Raw genomic sequence first — 22,120 nt, forward strand, 5'->3', positions numbered from 1 at the left:
TCTTTACAGGCGGCAGCCTGGCAACTCCTGCAGAAAGGCCAGCAGAACCCCACTCACACCGGGCCACCCACAAAGCTGTGGCCCCTCACTCCCTCCCACCAGCACAGCCCCGAGACTGCTGACGGGGCAGAGAATATGGAGTCAGGCACAGCTTCAGGGGCTATTGCTGCCTGGAGCTCTGTTTATATTGACCGCAACGAGGCAAACCTGGGGAGGGCGGGCCGGCAAGGTAAGGCTGCCCAGGTCAGCTAATCCACAACCCTCAGGGAATCACATTGTTGAAAATGGACCCCGCTAAGGCAGAAGAGAAGCCAAGGGAAAAAAGGACACAATGCCATTTGCGGCACCGTAGATGAGTCTAGAAGTAATCACGTGACTTGTAGTAAGTCAGAAAGTGAAAGACACATATCATATTATATCACTTGTAGGTGTTACCTAAAAATGGATACCAGGGCAGATATTTCCACGGAGAAGGGCAATCACAGATTCATTAAACAAACTTATGGTTCACCAATGGAAAGGTGTGAGGATTGGTTTCATTACGATATCGGGGTTAACAGACATATACAAACACAGGTGACATATATAATCACCAAAGACCTACAGAATACCAAGAGAGGACTACTCAACATTCTGTCATAACGTACATGGGAAAAGGATCCCAGGAAGAACAGTCATCTGTATATGTGTAAAAGAACCACATCTTCCACACCTACAAGAAGCCAAACATTGTAATCAAACTTGCTGTAATAAAAAATAAAAAAATTAAATTAAAAACACGAACAAGAAGTAGGGAGACGAACGTGAGGGGCTTTCTCCTGGCACATTCCATTCTAAACTCCTATCTAGAACACCACTTCCACTGAGGCTCTCTTGCCCTAGTAACCAGATTTGGTAAGGGTGAACTGCTGCCACCTTGTGGCCGTTTCACACAACAGCAGCTTTAATCCCAGCGCTAATGGTCAGTTGATATTCAAAATCATTGCAGGCCTGTAAATGACAACTGCCCTGAAAACAAATCCTGGGGTCACATATCGACCAAGAAATTCAAAGGACGTCCATATTTCAAAACGACCATTTCAAAAGGCATATTTTACGCACATTAGTGTTCTGCTTCTTTTCCTTTCTTTCCTTTTTTGTTAAAAAACACGGGAATGGAAAAAGGCATCCCTCAGAATGGGCGAAAATCGTTGCAGACGAATCAATGGACAGAGGTTTAATCTCCAATATATATAAACAGCTCATGCAGCTTAATATTAAAAAAACAAACAACCCAAAAAGAATGGGCAGAAGATCTAAAGAGACGTTTCTTCAAAGGAGACATAGAGATGGCCAAGACGCACATGAAAAGCTGCTCAACAGCACTAATTATTAGAGAAATGCAAATCAAAACTACAATGAGGTATCACCTCACACCTGTTAGAATCGGCATCATCAGAAAATCTACAAACAACCAATTCTGGGGAGGGTGTGGACAAAAGGAGCCCTCTTCCACTATTGGTGGGAATGTAAATTGATACAGTCACTATGGAGTTTCCTTAAAAAAACTAGAAATAGAATTACCATCTGATCCAGCAATCCCACTTCTGGGCATATACCCAGAGAAAACCGTAAATCAAAAAGGCACATTCACCACAATGTTCGTTGCAGCACTATTTACAATAGCCAGGTAATGGAAGCAACCTAAATGCCCACAGACAGATGAATGGATAAAGTTGTGGTACATATATAAAATGGAATATTACTCGGCCATAAAAAGGAATGAAACTGGGTCATTTGTAGAGACATCGATGGATCGAGAGACTGTCATACAGAATGAAGTAAGTCAGAAAGAGGAAAACAAATATTGTATATTAATGCATATATGTGGAGCCTAAAAATGGTACAGATGAACTGGTTTGCAGGGAAGAAATAGAGACACAGAGGTAGAGAACAAACGTATGGACACCAAGTGTGGGAAACCGTGTTGTGGTGGTGGTGGGATGACTTGGGAGTTTGGGATTGACCTGTATACATGTATATGCATAAAATACATAACTAATAATAACGTGCTGTATAAAAATAAATAAATAAAATTAAATTTCAAAATTTTAAAAAATAAAATTTAAAAATAAAACAGAAAAAAGTTCTTCCCGTCACACAGATGTATTTATAGGAATGAATTATTTCCATGCTTATATCTATAAATACATAAAAGGGGAATAAAATCTAACTTGAACCATAAAATAAAAAAAAAAAACACCTGAACCCACGAGTTATACAGAGGAAAACCCTATCAGGGCACTTGCTCCAGTGGTAAACAATTCTGAAATTGGTCAGAGGTGGGGAACCATCTCCCATACAGCCAGCAACCCACCCCCCACGCAAGGAGCGTCCTCATTGCAAAGCTGGGGGACCATGCCGAGGCATCTCTGAGTAAACGTGAGCTGAGCCCCAGGCCAGCTGCTGCTGAACTGTTCCCACCCTTTCCAGGTAAAACACCTGAATATGTACAAGGGCTTGAAAGCCTAGAGGAAGGACCGTGGAGCCACACCAGCGACAGCACGCAGGCCAACTTGGTGCCTGCAGGCCAGCCAGGGTGGTCCTGGCCCCGGGCGCTCTTCCAGAAGCTTTCCATTGTCCTGCCTGAGATACCCCTCCTGTCCCGGCCCCCACTGCTTTTTTCCTTCCTCACCTCTGTCCGCAGAGAAATTCCAGCGGAAGGTATGGGTGACACAACCTCTTCTTTACAGGCGGCAGCCTGGCAACTCCTGCAGAAAGGCCAGCAGAACCCCACTCACACCGGGCCACCCACAAAGCTGTGGCCCCTCACTCCCTCCCACCAGCACAGCCCCGAGACTGCTGACGGGGCAGAGAATATGGAGTCAGGCACAGCTTCAGGGGCTATTGCTGCCTGGAGCTCTGTTTATATTGACCGCAACGAGGCAAACCTGGGGAGGGCGGGCCGGCAAGGTAAGGCTGCCCAGGTCAGCTAATCCACAACCCTCAGGGAATCACATTGTTGAAAATGGACCCCGCTAAGGCAGAAGAGAAGCCAAGGGAAAAAAGGACACAATGCCATTTGCGGCACCGTAGATGAGTCTAGAAGTAATCACGTGACTTGTAGTAAGTCAGAAAGTGAAAGACACATATCATATTATATCACTTGTAGGTGTTACCTAAAAATGGATACCAGGGCAGATATTTCCACGGAGAAGGGCAATCACAGATTCATTAAACAAACTTATGGTTCACCAATGGAAATGTGTGAGGATTGGTTTCATTATGATATCGGGGTTAACAGACATATACAAACACAGGTGACATATATAATCACCAAAGACCTACAGAATACCAAGAGAGGACTACTCAACATTCTGTCATAACGTACATGGGAAAAGGATCCCAGGAAGAACAGTCATCTGTATATGTGTAAAAGAACCACATCTTCCACACCTACAAGAAGCCAAACATTGTAATCAAACTTGCTGTAATAAAAAATAAAAAATTAAATTAAAAACACGAACAAGAAGTAGGGAGACGAACGTGAGGGGCTTTCTCCTGGCACATTCCATTCTAAACTCCTATCTAGAACACCACTTCCACTGAGGCTCTCTTGCCCTAGTAACCAGATTTGGTAAGGGTGAACTGCTGCCACCTTGTGGCCGTTTCACACAACAGCAGCTTTAATCCCAGCGCTAATGGTCAGTTGATATTCAAAATCATTGCAGGCCTGTAAATGACACCTGCCCTGAAAACAAATCCTGGGGTCACATATCGACCAAAAAATTCAAAGGGCGTCCATATTTCAAAACGACCATTTCAAAAGGCATATTTTACGCACATTAGTGTTCTGCTTCTTTTCCTTTCTTTCCTTTTTTGTTAAAAAACACGGGAATGGAAAAAGGCATCCCTCAGAATGGGCGAAAATCGTTGCAGACGAATCAATGGACAGAGGTTTAATCTCCAATATATATAAACAGCTCATGCAGCTTAATATTAAAAAAACAAACAACCCAAAAAGAATGGGCAGAAGATCTAAAGAGACGTTTCTTCAAAGGAGACATAGAGATGGCCAAGACGCACATGAAAAGCTGCTCAACAGCACTAATTATTAGAGAAATGCAAATCAAAACTACAATGAGGTATCACCTCACACCTGTTAGAATCGGCATCATCAGAAAATCTACAAACAACCAATTCTGGGGAGGGTGTGGACAAAAGGAGCCCTCTTCCACTATTGGTGGGAATGTAAATTGATACAGTCACTATGGAGTTTCCTTAAAAAAACTAGAAATAGAATTACCATCTGATCCAGCAATCCCACTTCTGGGCATATACCCAGAGAAAACCGTAAATCAAAAAGGCACATTCACCACAATGTTCGTTGCAGCACTATTTACAATAGCCAGGTAATGGAAGCAACCTAAATGCCCACAGACAGATGAATGGATAAAGTTGTGGTACATATATAAAATGGAATATTACTCGGCCATAAAAAGGAATGAAACTGGGTCATTTGTAGAGCCATCGATGGATCGAGAGACTGTCATACAAAATGAAGTAAGTCAGAAAGAGGAAAACAAATATTGTATATTAATGCATATATGTGGAGCCTAAAAATGGTACAGATGAACTGGTTTGCAGGGAAGAAATAGAGACACAGAGGTAGAGAACAAACGTATGGACACCAAGTGTGGGAAACCGTGTTGTGGTGGTGGTGGGATGACTTGGGAGTTTGGGATTGACCTGTATACATGTATATGCATAAAATACATAACTAATAATAACGTGCTGTACAAAAATAAATAAATAAAATTAAATTTCAAAATTTTAAAAAATAAAATTTAAAAATAAAACAGAAAAAAGTTCTTCCCGTCACACAGATGTATTTATAGGAATGAATTATTTCCATGCTTATATCTATAAATACATAAAAGGGGAATAAAATCTAACTTGAACCATAAAATAAAAAAAAAACACCTGAACCCACGAGTTATACAGAGGAAAACCCTATCAGGGCACTTGCTCCAGTGGTAAACAATTCTGAAATTGGTCAGAGGTGGGGAACCATCTCCCATACAGCCAGCAACCCACCCCCCACGCAAGGAGCGTCCTCATTGCAAAGCTGGGGGACCATGCCGAGGCATCTCTGAGTAAACGTGAGCTGAGCCCCAGGCCAGCTGCTGCTGAACTGTTCCCACCCTTTCCAGGTAAAACACCTGAATATGTACAAGGGATTGAAAGCCTAGAGGAAGGACCGTGGAGCCACACCAGCGACAGCACGCAGGCCAACTTGGTGCCTGCAGGCCAGCCAGGGTGGTCCTGGCCCCGGGCGCTCTTCCAGAAGCTTTCCATTGTCCTGCCTGAGATACCCCTCCTGTCCCGGCCCCCACTGCTTTTTTCCTTCCTCACCTCTGTCCGGAGAGAAATTCCAGCGGAAGGTATGGGTGACACAACCTCTTCTTTACAGGCGGCAGCCTGGCAACTCCTGCAGAAAGGCCAGCAGAACCCCACTCACACCGGGCCACCCACAAAGCTGTGGCCCCTCACTCCCTCCCACCAGCACAGCCCCGAGACTGCTGACGGGGCAGAGAATATGGAGTCAGGCACAGCTTCAGGGGCTATTGCTGCCTGGAGCTCTGTTTATATTGACCGCAACGAGGCAAACCTGGGGAGGGCGGGCCGGCAAGGTAAGGCTGCCCAGGTCAGCTAATCCACAACCCTCAGGGAATCACATTGTTGAAAATGGACCCCGCTAAGGCAGAAGAGAAGCCAAGGGAAAAAAGGACACAATGCCATTTGCGGCACCGTAGATGAGTCTAGAAGTAATCACGTGACTTGTAGTAAGTCAGAAAGTGAAAGACACATATCATATTATATCACTTGTAGGTGTTACCTAAAAATGGATACCAGGGCAGATATTTCCACGGAGAAGGGCAATCACAGATTCATTAAACAAACTTATGGTTCACCAATGGAAAGGTGTGAGGATTGGTTTCATTACGATATCGGGGTTAACAGACATATACAAACACAGGTGACATATATAATCACCAAAGACCTACAGAATACCAAGAGAGGACTACTCAACATTCTGTCATAACGTACATGGGAAAAGGATCCCAGGAAGAACAGTCATCTGTATATGTGTAAAAGAACCACATCTTCCACACCTACAAGAAGCCAAACATTGTAATCAAACTTGCTGTAATAAAAAATAAAAAATTAAATTAAAAACACGAACAAGAAGTAGGGAGACGAACGTGAGGGGCTTTCTCCTGGCACATTCCATTCTAAACTCCTATCTAGAACACCACTTCCACTGAGGCTCTCTTGCCCTAGTAACCAGATTTGGTAAGGGTGAACTGCTGCCACCTTGTGGCCGTTTCACACAACAGCAGCTTTAATCCCAGCGCTAATGGTCAGTTGATATTCAAAATCATTGCAGGCCTGTAAATGACACCTGCCCTGAAAACAAATCCTGGGGTCACATATCGACCAAAAAATTCAAAGGACGTCCATATTTCAAAACGACCATTTCAAAAGGCATATTTTACGCACATTAGTGTTCTGCTTCTTTTCCTTTCTTTCCTTTTTTGTTAAAAAACACGGGAATGGAAAAAGGCATCCCTCAGAATGGGCGAAAATCGTTGCAGACGAATCAATGGACAGAGGTTTAATCTCCAATATATATAAACAGCTCATGCAGCTTAATATTAAAAAAACAAACAACCCAAAAAAAATGGGCAGAAGATCTAAAGAGACGTTTCTTCAAAGGAGACATAGAGATGGCCAAGACGCACATGAAAAGCTGCTCAACAGCACTAATTATTAGAGAAATGCAAATCAAAACTACAATGAGGTATCACCTCACACCTGTTAGAATCGGCATCATCAGAAAATCTACAAACAACCAATTCTGGGGAGGGTGTGGACAAAAGGAGCCCTCTTCCACTATTGGTGGGAATGTAAATTGATACAGTCACTATGGAGTTTCCTTAAAAAAACTAGAAATAGAATTACCATCTGATCCAGCAATCCCACTTCTGGGCATATACCCAGAGAAAACCGTAAATCAAAAAGGCACATTCACCACAATGTTCGTTGCAGCACTATTTACAATAGCCAGGTAATGGAAGCAACCTAAATGCCCACAGACAGATGAATGGATAAAGTTGTGGTACATATATAAAATGGAATATTACTCGGCCATAAAAAGGAATGAAACTGGGTCATTTGTAGAGACATCGATGGATCGAGAGACTGTCATACAGAATGAAGTAAGTCAGAAAGAGGAAAACAAATATTGTATATTAATGCATATATGTGGAGCCTAAAAATGGTACAGATGAACTGGTTTGCAGGGAAGAAATAGAGACACAGAGGTAGAGAACAAACGTATGGACACCAAGTGTGGGAAACCGTGTTGTGGTGGTGGTGGGATGACTTGGGAGTTTGGGATTGACCTGTATACATGTATATGCATAAAATACATAACTAATAATAACGTGCTGTATAAAAAAAAATAAATAAAATTAAATTTCAAAATTTTAAAAAAATAAAATTTAAAAATAAAACAGAAAAAAGTTCTTCCCGTCACACAGATGTATTTATAGGAATGAATTATTTCCATGCTTATATCTATAAATACATAAACGGGGAATAAAATCTAACTTGAACCATAAAATAAAAAAAAAACACCTGAACCCACGAGTTATACAGAGGAAAACCCTATCAGGGCACTTGTTCCAGTGGTAAACAATTCTGAAATTGGTCAGAGGTGGGGAACCATCTCCCATACAGCCAGCAACCCACCCCCCACGCAAGGAGCGTCCTCATTGCAAAGCTGGGGGACCATGCCGAGGCATCTCTGAGTAAACGTGAGCTGAGCCCCAGGCCAGCTGCTGCTGAACTGTTCCCACCCTTTCCAGGTAAAACACCTGAATATGTACAAGGGCTTGAAAGCCTAGAGGAAGGACCGTGGAGCCACACCAGCGACAGCACGCAGGCCAACTTGGTGCCTGCAGGCCAGCCAGGGTGGTCCTGGCCCCGGGCGCTCTTCCAGAAGCTTTCCATTGTCCTGCCTGAGATACCCCTCCTGTCCCGGCCCCCACTGCTTTTTTCCTTCCTCACCTCTGTCCGCAGAGAAATTCCAGCGGAAGGTATGGGTGACACAACCTCTTCTTTACAGGCGGCAGCCTGGCAACTCCTGCAGAAAGGCCAGCAGAACCCCACTCACACTGGGCCACCCACAAAGCTGTGGCCCCTCACTCCCTCCCACCAGCACAGCCCCGAGACTGCTGACGGGGCAGAGAATATGGAGTCAGGCACAGCTTCAGGGGCTATTGCTGCCTGGAGCTCTGTTTATATTGACCGCAACGAGGCAAACCTGGGGAGGGCGGGCCGGCAAGGTAAGGCTGCCCAGGTCAGCTAATCCACAACCCTCAGGGAATCACATTGTTGAAAATGGACCCCGCTAAGGCAGAAGAGAAGCCAAGGGAAAAAAGGACACAATGCCATTTGCGGCACCGTAGATGAGTCTAGAAGTAATCACGTGACTTGTAGTAAGTCAGAAAGTGAAAGACACATATCATATTATATCACTTGTAGGTGTTACCTAAAAATGGATACCAGGGCAGATATTTCCACGGAGAAGGGCAATCACAGATTCATTAAACAAACTAATGGTTCACCAATGGAAAGGTGTGAGGATTGGTTTCATTACGATATCGGGGTTAACAGACATATACAAACACAGGTGACATATATAATCACCAAAGACCTACAGAATACCAAGAGAGGACTACTCAACATTCTGTCATAACGTACATGGGAAAAGGATCCCAGGAAGAACAGTCATCTGTATATGTGTAAAAGAACCACATCTTCCACACCTACAAGAAGCCAAACATTGTAATCAAACTTGCTGTAATAAAAAATAAAAAATTAAATTAAAAACACGAACAAGAAGTAGGGAGACGAACGTGAGGGGCTTTCTCCTGGCACATTCCATTCTAAACTCCTATCTAGAACACCACTTCCACTGAGGCTCTCTTGCCCTAGTAACCAGAGTTGGTAAGGGTGAACTGCTGCCACCTTGTGGCCGTTTCACACAACAGCAGCTTTAATCCCAGCGCTAATGGTCAGTTGATATTCAAAATCATTGCAGGCCTGTAAATGACACCTGCCCTGAAAACAAATCCTGGGGTCACATATCGACCAAAAAATTCAAAGGGCGTCCATATTTCAAAACGACCATTTCAAAAGGCATATTTTACGCACATTAGTGTTCTGCTTCTTTTCCTTTCTTTCCTTTTTTGTTAAAAAACACGGGAATGGAAAAAGGCATCCCTCAGAATGGGCGAAAATCGTTGCAGACGAATCAATGGACAGAGGTTTAATCTCCAATATATATAAACAGCTCATGCAGCTTAATATTAAAAAAACAAACAACCCAAAAAGAATGGGCAGAAGATCTAAAGAGACGTTTCTTCAAAGGAGACATAGAGATGGCCAAGACGCACATGAAAAGCTGCTCAACAGCACTAATTATTAGAGAAATGCAAATCAAAACTACAATGAGGTATCACCTCACACCTGTTAGAATCGGCATCATCAGAAAATCTACAAACAACCAATTCTGGGGAGGGTGTGGACAAAAGGAGCCCTCTTCCACTATTGGTGGGAATGTAAATTGATACAGTCACTATGGAGTTTCCTTAAAAAAACTAGAAATAGAATTACCATCTGATCCAGCAATCCCACTTCTGGGCATATACCCAGAGAAAACCGTAAATCAAAAAGGCACATTCACCACAATGTTCGTTGCAGCACTATTTACAATAGCCAGGTAATGGAAGCAACCTAAATGCCCACAGACAGATGAATGGATAAAGTTGTGGTACATATATAAAATGGAATATTACTCGGCCATAAAAAGGAATGAAACTGGGTCATTTGTAGAGCCATCGATGGATCGAGAGACTGTCATACAAAATGAAGTAAGTCCGAAAGAGGAAAACAAATATTGTATATTAATGCATATATGTGGAGCCTAAAAATGGTACAGATGAACTGGTTTGCAGGGAAGAAATAGAGACACAGAGGTAGAGAACAAACGTATGGACACCAAGTGTGGGAAACCGTGTTGTGGTGGTGGTGGGATGACTTGGGAGTTTGGGATTGACCTGTATACATGTATATGCATAAAATACATAACTAATAATAACGTGCTGTACAAAAATAAATAAATAAAATTAAATTTCAAAATTTTAAAAAATAAAATTTAAAAATAAAACAGAAAAAAGTTCTTCCCGTCACACAGATGTATTTATAGGAATGAATTATTTCCATGCTTATATCTATAAATACATAAACGGGGAATAAAATCTAACTTGAACCATAAAATAAAAAAAAAACACCTGAACCCACGAGTTATACAGAGGAAAACCCTATCAGGGCACTTGCTCCAGTGGTAAACAATTCTGAAATTGGTCAGAGGTGGGGAACCATCTCCCATACAGCCAGCAACCCACCCCCCACGCAAGGAGCGTCCTCATTGCAAAGCTGGGGGACCATGCCGAGGCATCTCTGAGTAAACGTGAGCTGAGCCCCAGGCCAGCTGCTGCTGAACTGTTCCCACCCTTTCCAGGTAAAACACCTGAATATGTACAAGGGCTTGAAAGCCTAGAGGAAGGACCGTGGAGCCACACCAGCGACAGCACGCAGGCCAACTTGGTGCCTGCAGGCCAGCCAGGGTGGTCCTGGCCCCGGGCGCTCTTCCAGAAGCTTTCCATTGTCCTGCCTGAGATACCCCTCCTGTCCCGGCCCCCACTGCTTTTTTCCTTCCTCACCTCTGTCCGGAGAGAAATTCCAGCGGAAGGTATGGGTGACACAACCTCTTCTTTACAGGCGGCAGCCTGGCAACTCCTGCAGAAAGGCCAGCAGAACCCCACTCACACCGGGCCACCCACAAAGCTGTGGCCCCTCACTCCCTCCCACCAGCACAGCCCCGAGACTGCTGACGGGGCAGAGAATATGGAGTCAGGCACAGCTTCAGGGGCTATTGCTGCCTGGAGCTCTGTTTATATTGACCGCAACGAGGCAAACCTGGGGAGGGCGGGCCGGCAAGGTAAGGCTGCCCAGGTCAGCTAATCCACAACCCTCAGGGAATCACATTGTTGAAAATGGACCCCGCTAAGGCAGAAGAGAAGCCAAGGGAAAAAAGGACACAATGCCATTTGCGGCACCGTAGATGAGTCTAGAAGTAATCACGTGACTTGTAGTAAGTCAGAAAGTGAAAGACACATATCATATTATATCACTTGTAGGTGTTACCTAAAAATGGATACCAGGGCAGATATTTCCACGGAGAAGGGCAATCACAGATTCATTAAACAAACTTATGGTTCACCAATGGAAAGGTGTGAGGATTGGTTTCATTACGATATCGGGGTTAACAGACATATACAAACACAGGTGACATATATAATCACCAAAGACCTACAGAATACCAAGAGAGGACTACTCAACATTCTGTCATAACGTACATGGGAAAAGGATCCCAGGAAGAACAGTCATCTGTATATGTGTAAAAGAACCACATCTTCCACACCTACAAGAAGCCAAACATTGTAATCAAACTTGCTGTAATAAAAAATAAAAAATTAAATTAAAAACACGAACAAGAAGTAGGGAGACGAACGTGAGGGGCTTTCTCCTGGCACATTCCATTCTAAACTCCTATCTAGAACACCACTTCCACTGAGGCTCTCTTGCCCTAGTAACCAGATTTGGTAAGGGTGAACTGCTGCCACCTTGTGGCCGTTTCACACAACAGCAGCTTTAATCCCAGCGCTAATGGTCAGTTGATATTCAAAATCATTGCAGGCCTGTAAATGACACCTGCCCTGAAAACAAATCCTGGGGTCACATATCGACCAAGAAATTCAAAGGACGTCCATATTTCAAAACGACCATTTCAAAAGGCATATTTTACGCACATTAGTGTTCTGCTTCTTTTCCTTTCTTTCCTTTTTTGTTAAAAAACACGGGAATGGAAAAAGGCATCCCTCAGAATGGGCGAAAATCGTTGCAGACGAATCAATGGACAGAGGTTTAATCTCCAATATATATAAACAGCTCATGCAGCTTAATATTAAAAAAACAAACAACCCAAAAAAAATGGGCAGAAGATCTAAAGAGACGTTTCTTCAAAGGAGACATAGAGATGGCCAAGACGCACATGAAAAGCTGCTCAACAGCACTAATTATTAGAGAAATGCAAATCAAAACTACAATGAGGTATCACCTCACACCTGTTAGAATCGGCATCATCAGAAAATCTACAAACAACCAATTCTGGGGAGGGTGTGGACAAAAGGAGCCCTCTTCCACTATTGGTGGGAATGTAAATTGATACAGTCACTATGGAGTTTCCTTAAAAAAACTAGAAATAGAATTACCATCTGATCCAGCAATCCCACTTCTGGGCATATACCCAGAGAAAACCGTAAATCAAAAAGGCACATTCACCACAATGTTCGTTGCAGCACTATTTACAATAGCCAGGTAATGGAAGCAACCTAAATGCCCACAGACAGATGAATGGATAAAGTTGTGGTACATATATAAAATGGAATATTACTCGGCCATAAAAAGGAATGAAACTGGGTCATTTGTAGAGACATCGATGGATCGAGAGACTGTCATACAGAATGAAGTAAGTCAGAAAGAGGAAAACAAATATTGTATATTAATGCATATATGTGGAGCCTAAAAATGGTACAGATGAACTGGTTTGCAGGGAAGAAATAGAGACACAGAGGTAGAGAACAAACGTATGGACACCAAGTGTGGGAAACCGTGTTGTGGTGGTGGTGGGATGACTTGGGAGTTTGGGATTGACCTGTATACATGTATATGCATAAAATACATAACTAATAATAACGTGCTGTATAAAAATAAATAAATAAAATTAAATTTCAAAATTTAAAAAAAATAAAATTTAAAAATAAAACAGAAAAAAGTTCTTCCCGTCACACAGATGTATTTATAGGAATGAATTATTTCCATGTTTATATCTATAAATACATAAAAGGGGAATAAAATCTAATTTGAACCATAAAATAAAAAAAAAAAACACCTGAACCCACGAGTTATACAGAGGAAAACCCTATCAGGGCACTTGCTCCAGTGGTAAACAATTCTGAAATTGGTCAGAGGTGGGGAACCATCTCCCATACAGCCAGCAACCCACCCCCCACGCAAGGAGCGTCCTCATTGCAAAGCTGGGGGACCATGCCGAGGCATCTCTGAGTAAACGTGAGCTGAGCCCCAGGCCAGCTGCTGCTGAACTGTTCCCACCCTTTCCAGGTAAAACACCTGAATATGTACAAGGGCTTGAAAGCCTAGAGGAAGGACCGTGGAACCACACCAGCGACAGCACGCAGGCCAACTTGGTGCCTGCAGGCCAGCCAGGGTGGTCCTGGCCCCGGGCGCTCTTCCAGAAGCTTTCCATTGTCCTGCCTGAGATACCCCTCCTGTCCCAGCCCCCACTGCTTTTTTCCTTCCTCACCTCTGTCCGGAGAGCAATTCCAGCGGAAGGTATGGGTGACACAACCTCTTCTTTACAGGCGGCAGCCTGGCAACTCCTGCAGAAAGGCCAGCAGAACCCCACTCACACCGGGCCACCCACAAAGCTGTGGCCCCTCACTCCCTCCCACCAGCACAGCCCCGAGACTGCTGACGGGGCAGAGAATATGGAGTCAGGCACAGCTTCAGGGGCTATTGCTGCCTGGAGCTCTGTTTATATTGACCGCAACGAGGCAAACCTGGGGAGGGCGGGCCGGCAAGGTAAGGCTGCCCAGGTCAGCTAATCCACAACCCTCAGGGAATCACATTGTTGAAAATGGACCCCGCTAAGGCAGAAGAGAAGCCAAGGGAAAAAAGGACACAATGCCATTTGCGGCACCGTAGATGAGTCTAGAAGTAATCACGTGACTTGTAGTAAGTCAGAAAGTGAAAGACACATATCATATTATATCACTTGTAGGTGTTACCTAAAAATGGATACCAGGGCAGATATTTCCACGGAGAAGGGCAATCACAGATTCATTAAACAAACTTATGGTTCACCAATGGAAAGGTGTGAGGATTGGTTTCATTACGATATCGGGGTTAACAGACATATACAAACACAGGTGACATATATAATCACCAAAGACCTACAGAATACCAAGAGAGGACTACTCAACATTCTGTCATAACGTACATGGGAAAAGGATCCCAGGAAGAACAGTCATCTGTATATGTGTAAAAGAACCACATCTTCCACACCTACAAGAAGCCAAACATTGTAATCAAACTTGCTGTAATAAAAAATAAAAAATTAAATTAAAAACACGAACAAGAAGTAGGGAGACGAACGTGAGGGGCTTTCTCCTGGCACATTCCATTCTAAACTCCTATCTAGAACACCACTTCCACTGAGGCTCTCTTGCCCTAGTAACCAGATTTGGTAAGGGTGAACTGCTGCCACCTTGTGGCCGTTTCACACAACAGCAGCTTTAATCCCAGCGCTAATGGTCAGTTGATATTCAAAATCATTGCAGGCCTGTAAATGACAACTGCCCTGAAAACAAATCCTGGGGTCACATATCGACCAAGAAATTCAAAGGACGTCCATATTTCAAAACGACCATTTCAAAAGGCATATTTTACGCACATTAGTGTTCTGCTTCTTTTCCTTTCTTTCCTTTTTTGTTAAAAAACACAGGAATGGAAAAAGGCATCCCTCAGAATGGGCGAAAATCGTTGCAGACGAATCAATGGACAGAGGTTTAATCTCCAATATATATAAACAGCTCATGCAGCTTAATATTAAAAAAACAAACAACCCAAAAAGAATGGGCAGAAGATCTAAAGAGACGTTTCTTCAAAGGAGACATAGAGATGGCCAAGACGCACATGAAAAGCTGCTCAACAGCACTAATTATTAGAGAAATGCAAATCAAAACTACAATGAGGTATCACCTCACACCTGTTAGAATCGGCATCATCAGAAAATCTACAAACAACCAATTCTGGGGAGGGTGTGGACAAAAGGAGCCCTCTTCCACTATTGGTGGGAATGTAAATTGATACAGTCACTATGGAGTTTCCTTAAAAAAACTAGAAATAGAATTACCATCTGATCCAGCAATCCCACTTCTGGGCATATACCCAGAGAAAACCGTAAATCAAAAAGGCACATTCACCACAATGTTCGTTGCAGCACTATTTACAATAGCCAGGTAATGGAAGCAACCTAAATGCCCACAGACAGATGAATGGATAAAGTTGTGGTACATATATAAAATGGAATATTACTCGGCCATAAAAAGGAATGAAACTGGGTCATTTGTAGAGCCATCGATGGATCGAGAGACTGTCATACAGAATGAAGTAAGTCAGAAAGAGGAAAACAAATATTGTATATTAATGCATATATGTGGAGCCTAAAAATGGTACAGATGAACTGGTTTGCAGGGAAGAAATAGAGACACAGAGGTAGAGAACAAACGTATGGACACCAAGTGTGGGAAACCGTGTTGTGGTGGTGGTGGGATGACTTGGGAGTTTGGGATTGACCTGTATACATGTATATGCATAAAATACATAACTAATAATAACGTGCTGTATAAAAATAAATAAATAAAATTAAATTTCAAAATTTAAAAAAAATAAAATTTAAAAATAAAACAGAAAAAAGTTCTTCCCGTCACACAGATGTATTTATAGGAATGAATTATTTCCATGCTTATATCTATAAATACATAAAAGGGGAATAAAATCTAACTTGAACCATAAAATAAAAAAAAAAAACACCTGAACCCACGAGTTATACAGAGGAAAACCCTATCAGGGCACTTGCTCCAGTGGTAAACAATTCTGAAATTGGTCAGAGGTGGGGAACCATCTCCCATACAGCCAGCAACCCACCCCCCACGCAAGGAGCGTCCTCATTGCAAAGCTGGGGGACCATGCCGAGGCATCTCTGAGTAAACGTGAGCTGAGCCCCAGGCCAGCTGCTGCTGAACTGTTCCCACCCTTTCCAGGTAAAACACCTGAATATGTACAAGGGCTTGAAAGCCTAGAGGAAGGACCGTGGAGCCACACCAGCGACAGCACGCAGGCCAACTTGGTGCCTGCAGGCCAGCCAGGGTGGTCCTGGCCCCGGGCGCTCTTCCAGAAGCTTTCCATTGTCCTGCCTGAGATACCCCTCCTGTCCCGGCCCCCACTGCTTTTTTCCTTCCTCACCTCTGTCCGGAGAGAAATTCCAGCGGAAGGTATGGGTGACACAACCTCTTCTTTACAGGCGGCAGCCTGGCAACTCCTGCAGAAAGGCCAGCAGAACCCCACTCACACCGGGCCACCCACAAAGCTGTGGCCCCTCACTCCCTCCCACCAGCACAGCCCCGAGACTGCTGACGGGGCAGAGAATATGGAGTCAGGCACAGCTTCAGGGGCTATTGCTGCCTGGAGCTCTGTTTATATTGACCGCAACGAGGCAAACCTGGGGAGGGCGGGCCGGCAAGGTAAGGCTGCCCAGGTCAGCTAATCCACAACCCTCAGGGAATCACATTGTTGAAAATGGACCCCGCTAAGGCAGAAGAGAAGCCAAGGGAAAAAAGGACACAATGCCATTTGCGGCACCGTAGATGAGTCTAGAAGTAATCACGTGACTTGTAGTAAGTCAGAAAGTGAAAGACACATATCATATTATATCACTTGTAGGTGTTACCTAAAAATGGATACCAGGGCAGATATTTCCACGGAGAAGGGCAATCACAGATTCATTAAACAAACTAATGGTTCACCAATGGAAAGGTGTGAGGATTGGTTTCATTACGATATCGGGGTTAACAGACATATACAAACACAGGTGACATATATAATCACCAAAGACCTACAGAATACCAAGAGAGGACTACTCAACATTCTGTCATAACGTACATGGGAAAAGGATCCCAGGAAGAACAGTCATCTGTATATGTGTAAAAGAACCACATCTTCCACACCTACAAGAAGCCAAACATTGTAATCAAACTTGCTGTAATAAAAAATAAAAAATTAAATTAAAAACACGAACAAGAAGTAGGGAGACGAACGTGAGGGGCTTTCTCCTGGCACATTCCATTCTAAACTCCTATCTAGAACACCACTTCCACTGAGGCTCTCTTGCCCTAGTAACCAGATTTGGTAAGGGTGAACTGCTGCCACCTTGTGGCCGTTTCACACAACAGCAGCTTTAATCCCAGCGCTAATGGTCAGTTGATATTCAAAATCATTGCAGGCCTGTAAATGACACCTGCCCTGAAAACAAATCCTGGGGTCACATATCGACCAAAAAATTCAAAGGACGTCCATATTTCAAAACGACCGTTTCAAAAGGCATATTTTACGCACATTAGTGTTCTGCTTCTTTTCCTTTCTTTCCTTTTTTGTTAAAAAACACGGGAATGGAAAAAGGCATCCCTCAGAATGGGCGAAAATCGTTGCAGACGAATCAATGGACAGAGGTTTAATCTCCAATATATATAAACAGCTCATGCAGCTTAATATTAAAAAAACAAACAACCCAAAAAAAATGGGCAGAAGATCTAAAGAGACGTTTCTTCAAAGGAGACATAGAGATGGCCAAGACGCACATGAAAAGCTGCTCAACAGCACTAATTATTAGAGAAATGCAAATCAAAACTACAATGAGGTATCACCTCACACCTGTTAGAATCGGCATCATCAGAAAATCTACAAACAACCAATTCTGGGGAGGGTGTGGACAAAAGGAGCCCTCTTCCACTATTGGTGGGAATGTAAATTGATACAGTCACTATGGAGTTTCCTTAAAAAAACTAGAAATAGAATTACCATCTGATCCAGCAATCCCACTTCTGGGCATATACCCAGAGAAAACCGTAAATCAAAAAGGCACATTCACCACAATGTTCGTTGCAGCACTATTTACAATAGCCAGGTAATGGAAGCAACCTAAATGCCCACAGACAGATGAATGGATAAAGTTGTGGTACATATATAAAATGGAATATTACTCGGCCATAAAAAGGAATGAAACTGGGTCATTTGTAGAGACATCGATGGATCGAGAGACTGTCATACAGAATGAAGTAAGTCAGAAAGAGGAAAACAAATATTGTATATTAATGCATATATGTGGAGCCTAAAAATGGTACAGATGAACTGGTTTGCAGGGAAGAAATAGAGACACAGAGGTAGAGAACAAACGTATGGACACCAAGTGTGGGAAACCGTGTTGTGGTGGTGGTGGGATGACTTGGGAGTTTGGGATTGACCTGTATACATGTATATGCATAAAATACATAACTAATAATAACGTGCTGTATAAAAATAAATAAATAAAATTAAATTTCAAAATTTTAAAAAAATAAAATTTAAAAATAAAACAGAAAAATGTTCTTCCCGTCACACAGATGTATTTATAGGAATGAATTATTTCCATGCTTATATCTATAAATACATAAACGGGGAATAAAATCTAACTTGAACCATAAAATAAAAAAAAAACACCTGAACCCACGAGTTATACAGAGGAAAACCCTATCAGGGCACTTGCTCCAGTGGTAAACAATTCTGAAATTGGTCAGAGGTGGGGAACCATCTCCCATACAGCCAGCAACCCACCCCCCACGCAAGGAGCGTCCTCATTGCAAAGCTGGGGGACCATGCCGAGGCATCTCTGAGTAAACGTGAGCTGAGCCCCAGGCCAGCTGCTGCTGAACTGTTCCCACCCTTTCCAGGTAAAACACCTGAATATGTACAAGGGCTTGAAAGCCTAGAGGAAGGACCGTGGAGCCACACCAGCGACAGCACGCAGGCCAACTTGGTGCCTGCAGGCCAGCCAGGGTGGTCCTGGCCCCGGGCGCTCTTCCAGAAGCTTTCCATTGTCCTGCCTGAGATACCCCTCCTGTCCCGGCCCCCACAGCTTTTTTCCTTCCTCACCTCTGTCCGCAGAGAAATTCCAGCGGAAGGTATGGGTGACACAACCTCTTCTTTACAGGCGGCAGCCTGGCAACTCCTGCAGAAAGGCCAGCAGAACCCCACTCACACTGGGCCACCCACAAAGCTGTGGCCCCTCACTCCCTCCCACAAGCACAGCCCCGAGACTGCTGACGGGGCAGAGAATATGGAGTCAGGCACAGCTTCAGGGGCTATTGCTGCCTGGAGCTCTGTTTATATTGACCTCAACGAGGCAAACCTGGGGAGGGCGGGCCGGCAAGGTAAGGCTGCCCAGGTCAGCTAATCCACAACCCTCAGGGAATCACATTGTTGAAAATGGACCCCGCTAAGGCAGAAGAGAAGCCAAGGGAAAAAAGGACACAATGCCATTTGCGGCACCGTAGATGAGTCTAGAAGTAATCACGTGACTTGTAGTAAGTCAGAAAGTGAAAGACACATATCATATTATATCACTTGTAGGTGTTACCTAAAAATGGATACCAGGGCAGATATTTCCACGGAGAAGGGCAATCACAGATTCATTAAACAAACTTATGGTTCACCAATGGAAAGGTGTGAGGATTGGTTTCATTACGATATCGGGGTTAACAGACATATACAAACACAGGTGACATATATAATCACCAAAGACCTACAGAATACCAAGAGAGGACTACTCAACATTCTGTCATAACGTACATGGGAAAAGGATCCCAGGAAGAACAGTCATCTGTATATGTGTAAAAGAACCACATCTTCCACACCTACAAGAAGCCAAACATTGTAATCAAACTTGCTGTAATAAAAAATAAAAAATTAAATTAAAAACACGAACAAGAAGTAGGGAGACGAACGTGAGGGGCTTTCTCCTGGCACATTCCATTCTAAACTCCTATCTAGAACACCACTTCCACTGAGGCTCTCTTGCCCTAGTAACCAGATTTGGTAAGGGTGAACTGCTGCCACCTTGTGGCCGTTTCACACAACAGCAGCTTTAATCCCAGCGCTAATGGTCAGTTGATATTCAAAATCATTGCAGGCCTGTAAATGACACCTGCCCTGAAAACAAATCCTGGGGTCACATATCGACCAAAAAATTCAAAGGGCGTCCATATTTCAAAACGACCATTTCAAAAGGCATATTTTACGCACATTAGTGTTCTGCTTCTTTTCCTTTCTTTCCTTTTTTGTTAAAAAACACGGGAATGGAAAAAGGCATCCCTCAGAATGGGCGAAAATCGTTGCAGACGAATCAATGGACAGAGGTTTAATCTCCAATATATATAAACAGCTCATGCAGCTTAATATTAAAAAAACAAACAACCCAAAAAGAATGGGCAGAAGATCTAAAGAGACGTTTCTTCAAAGGAGACATAGAGATGGCCAAGACGCACATGAAAAGCTGCTCAACAGCACTAATTATTAGAGAAATGCAAATCAAAACTACAATGAGGTATCACCTCACACCTGTTAGAATCGGCATCATCAGAAAATCTACAAACAACCAATTCTGGGGAGGGTGTGGACAAAAGGAGCCCTCTTCCACTATTGGTGGGAATGTAAATTGATACAGTCACTATGGAGTTTCCTTAAAAAAACTAGAAATAGAATTACCATCTGATCCAGCAATCCCACTTCTGGGCATATACCCAGAGAAAACCGTAAATCAAAAAGGCACATTCACCACAATGTTCGTTGCAGCACTATTTACAATAGCCAGGTAATGGAAGCAACCTAAATGCCCACAGACAGATGAATGGATAAAGTTGTGGTACATATATAAAATGGAATATTACTCGGCCATAAAAAGGAATGAAACTGGGTCATTTGTAGAGCCATCGATGGATCGAGAGACTGTCATACAAAATGAAGTAAGTCCGAAAGAGGAAAACAAATATTGTATATTAATGCATATATGTGGAGCCTAAAAATGGTACAGATGAACTGGTTTGCAGGGAAGAAATAGAGACACAGAGGTAGAGAACAAACGTATGGACACCAAGTGTGGGAAACCGTGTTGTGGTGGTGGTGGGATGACTTGGGAGTTTGGGATTGACCTGTATACATGTATATGCATAAAATACATAACTAATAATAACGTGCTGTACAAAAATAAATAAATAAAATTAAATTTAAAAATTTTAAAAAAATAAAATTTAAAAATAAAACAGAAAAAAGTTCTTCCCGTCACACAGATGTATTTATAGGAATGAATTATTTCCATGCTTATATCTATAAATACATAAACGGGGAATAAAATCTAACTTGAACCATAAAATAAAAAAAAAACACCTGAACCCACGAGTTATACAGAGGAAAACCCTATCAGGGCACTTGCTCCAGTGGTAAACAATTCTGAAATTGGTCAGAGGTGGGGAACCATCTCCCATACAGCCAGCAACCCACCCCCCACGCAAGGAGCGTCCTCATTGCAAAGCTGGGGGACCATGCCGAGGCATCTCTGAGTAAACGTGAGCTGAGCCCCAGGCCAGCTGCTGCTGAACTGTTCCCACCCTTTCCAGGTAAAACACCTGAATATGTACAAGGGCTTGAAAGCCTAGAGGAAGGACCGTGGAGCCACACCAGCGACAGCACGCAGGCCAACTTGGTGCCTGCAGGCCAGCCAGGGTGGTCCTGGCCCCGGGCGCTCTTCCAGAAGCTTTCCATTGTCCTGCCTGAGATACCCCTCCTGTCCCGGCCCCCACTGCTTTTTTCCTTCCTCACCTCTGTCCGCAGAGAAATTCCAGCGGAAGGTATGGGTGACACAACCTCTTCTTTACAGGCGGCAGCCTGGCAACTCCTGCAGAAAGGCCAGCAGAACCCCACTCACACCGGGCCACCCACAAAGCTGTGGCCCCTCACTCCCTCCCACCAGCACAGCCCCGAGACTGCTGACGGGGCAGAGAATATGGAGTCAGGCACAGCTTCAGGGGCTATTGCTGCCTGGAGCTCTGTTTATATTGACCGCAACGAGGCAAACCTGGGGAGGGCGGGCCGGCAAGGTAAGGCTGCCCAGGTCAGCTAATCCACAACCCTCAGGGAATCACATTGTTGAAAATGGACCCCGCTAAGGCAGAAGAGAAGCCAAGGGAAAAAAGGACACAATGCCATTTGCGGCACC

The sequence above is a fragment of the Mesoplodon mirus genome (genome assembly GCF_964341445.2).
Source record: "Mesoplodon mirus genome assembly, chromosome: 10".
In the NCBI taxonomy this organism is placed as follows: Eukaryota; Metazoa; Chordata; class Mammalia; order Artiodactyla; family Ziphiidae; genus Mesoplodon; species Mesoplodon mirus.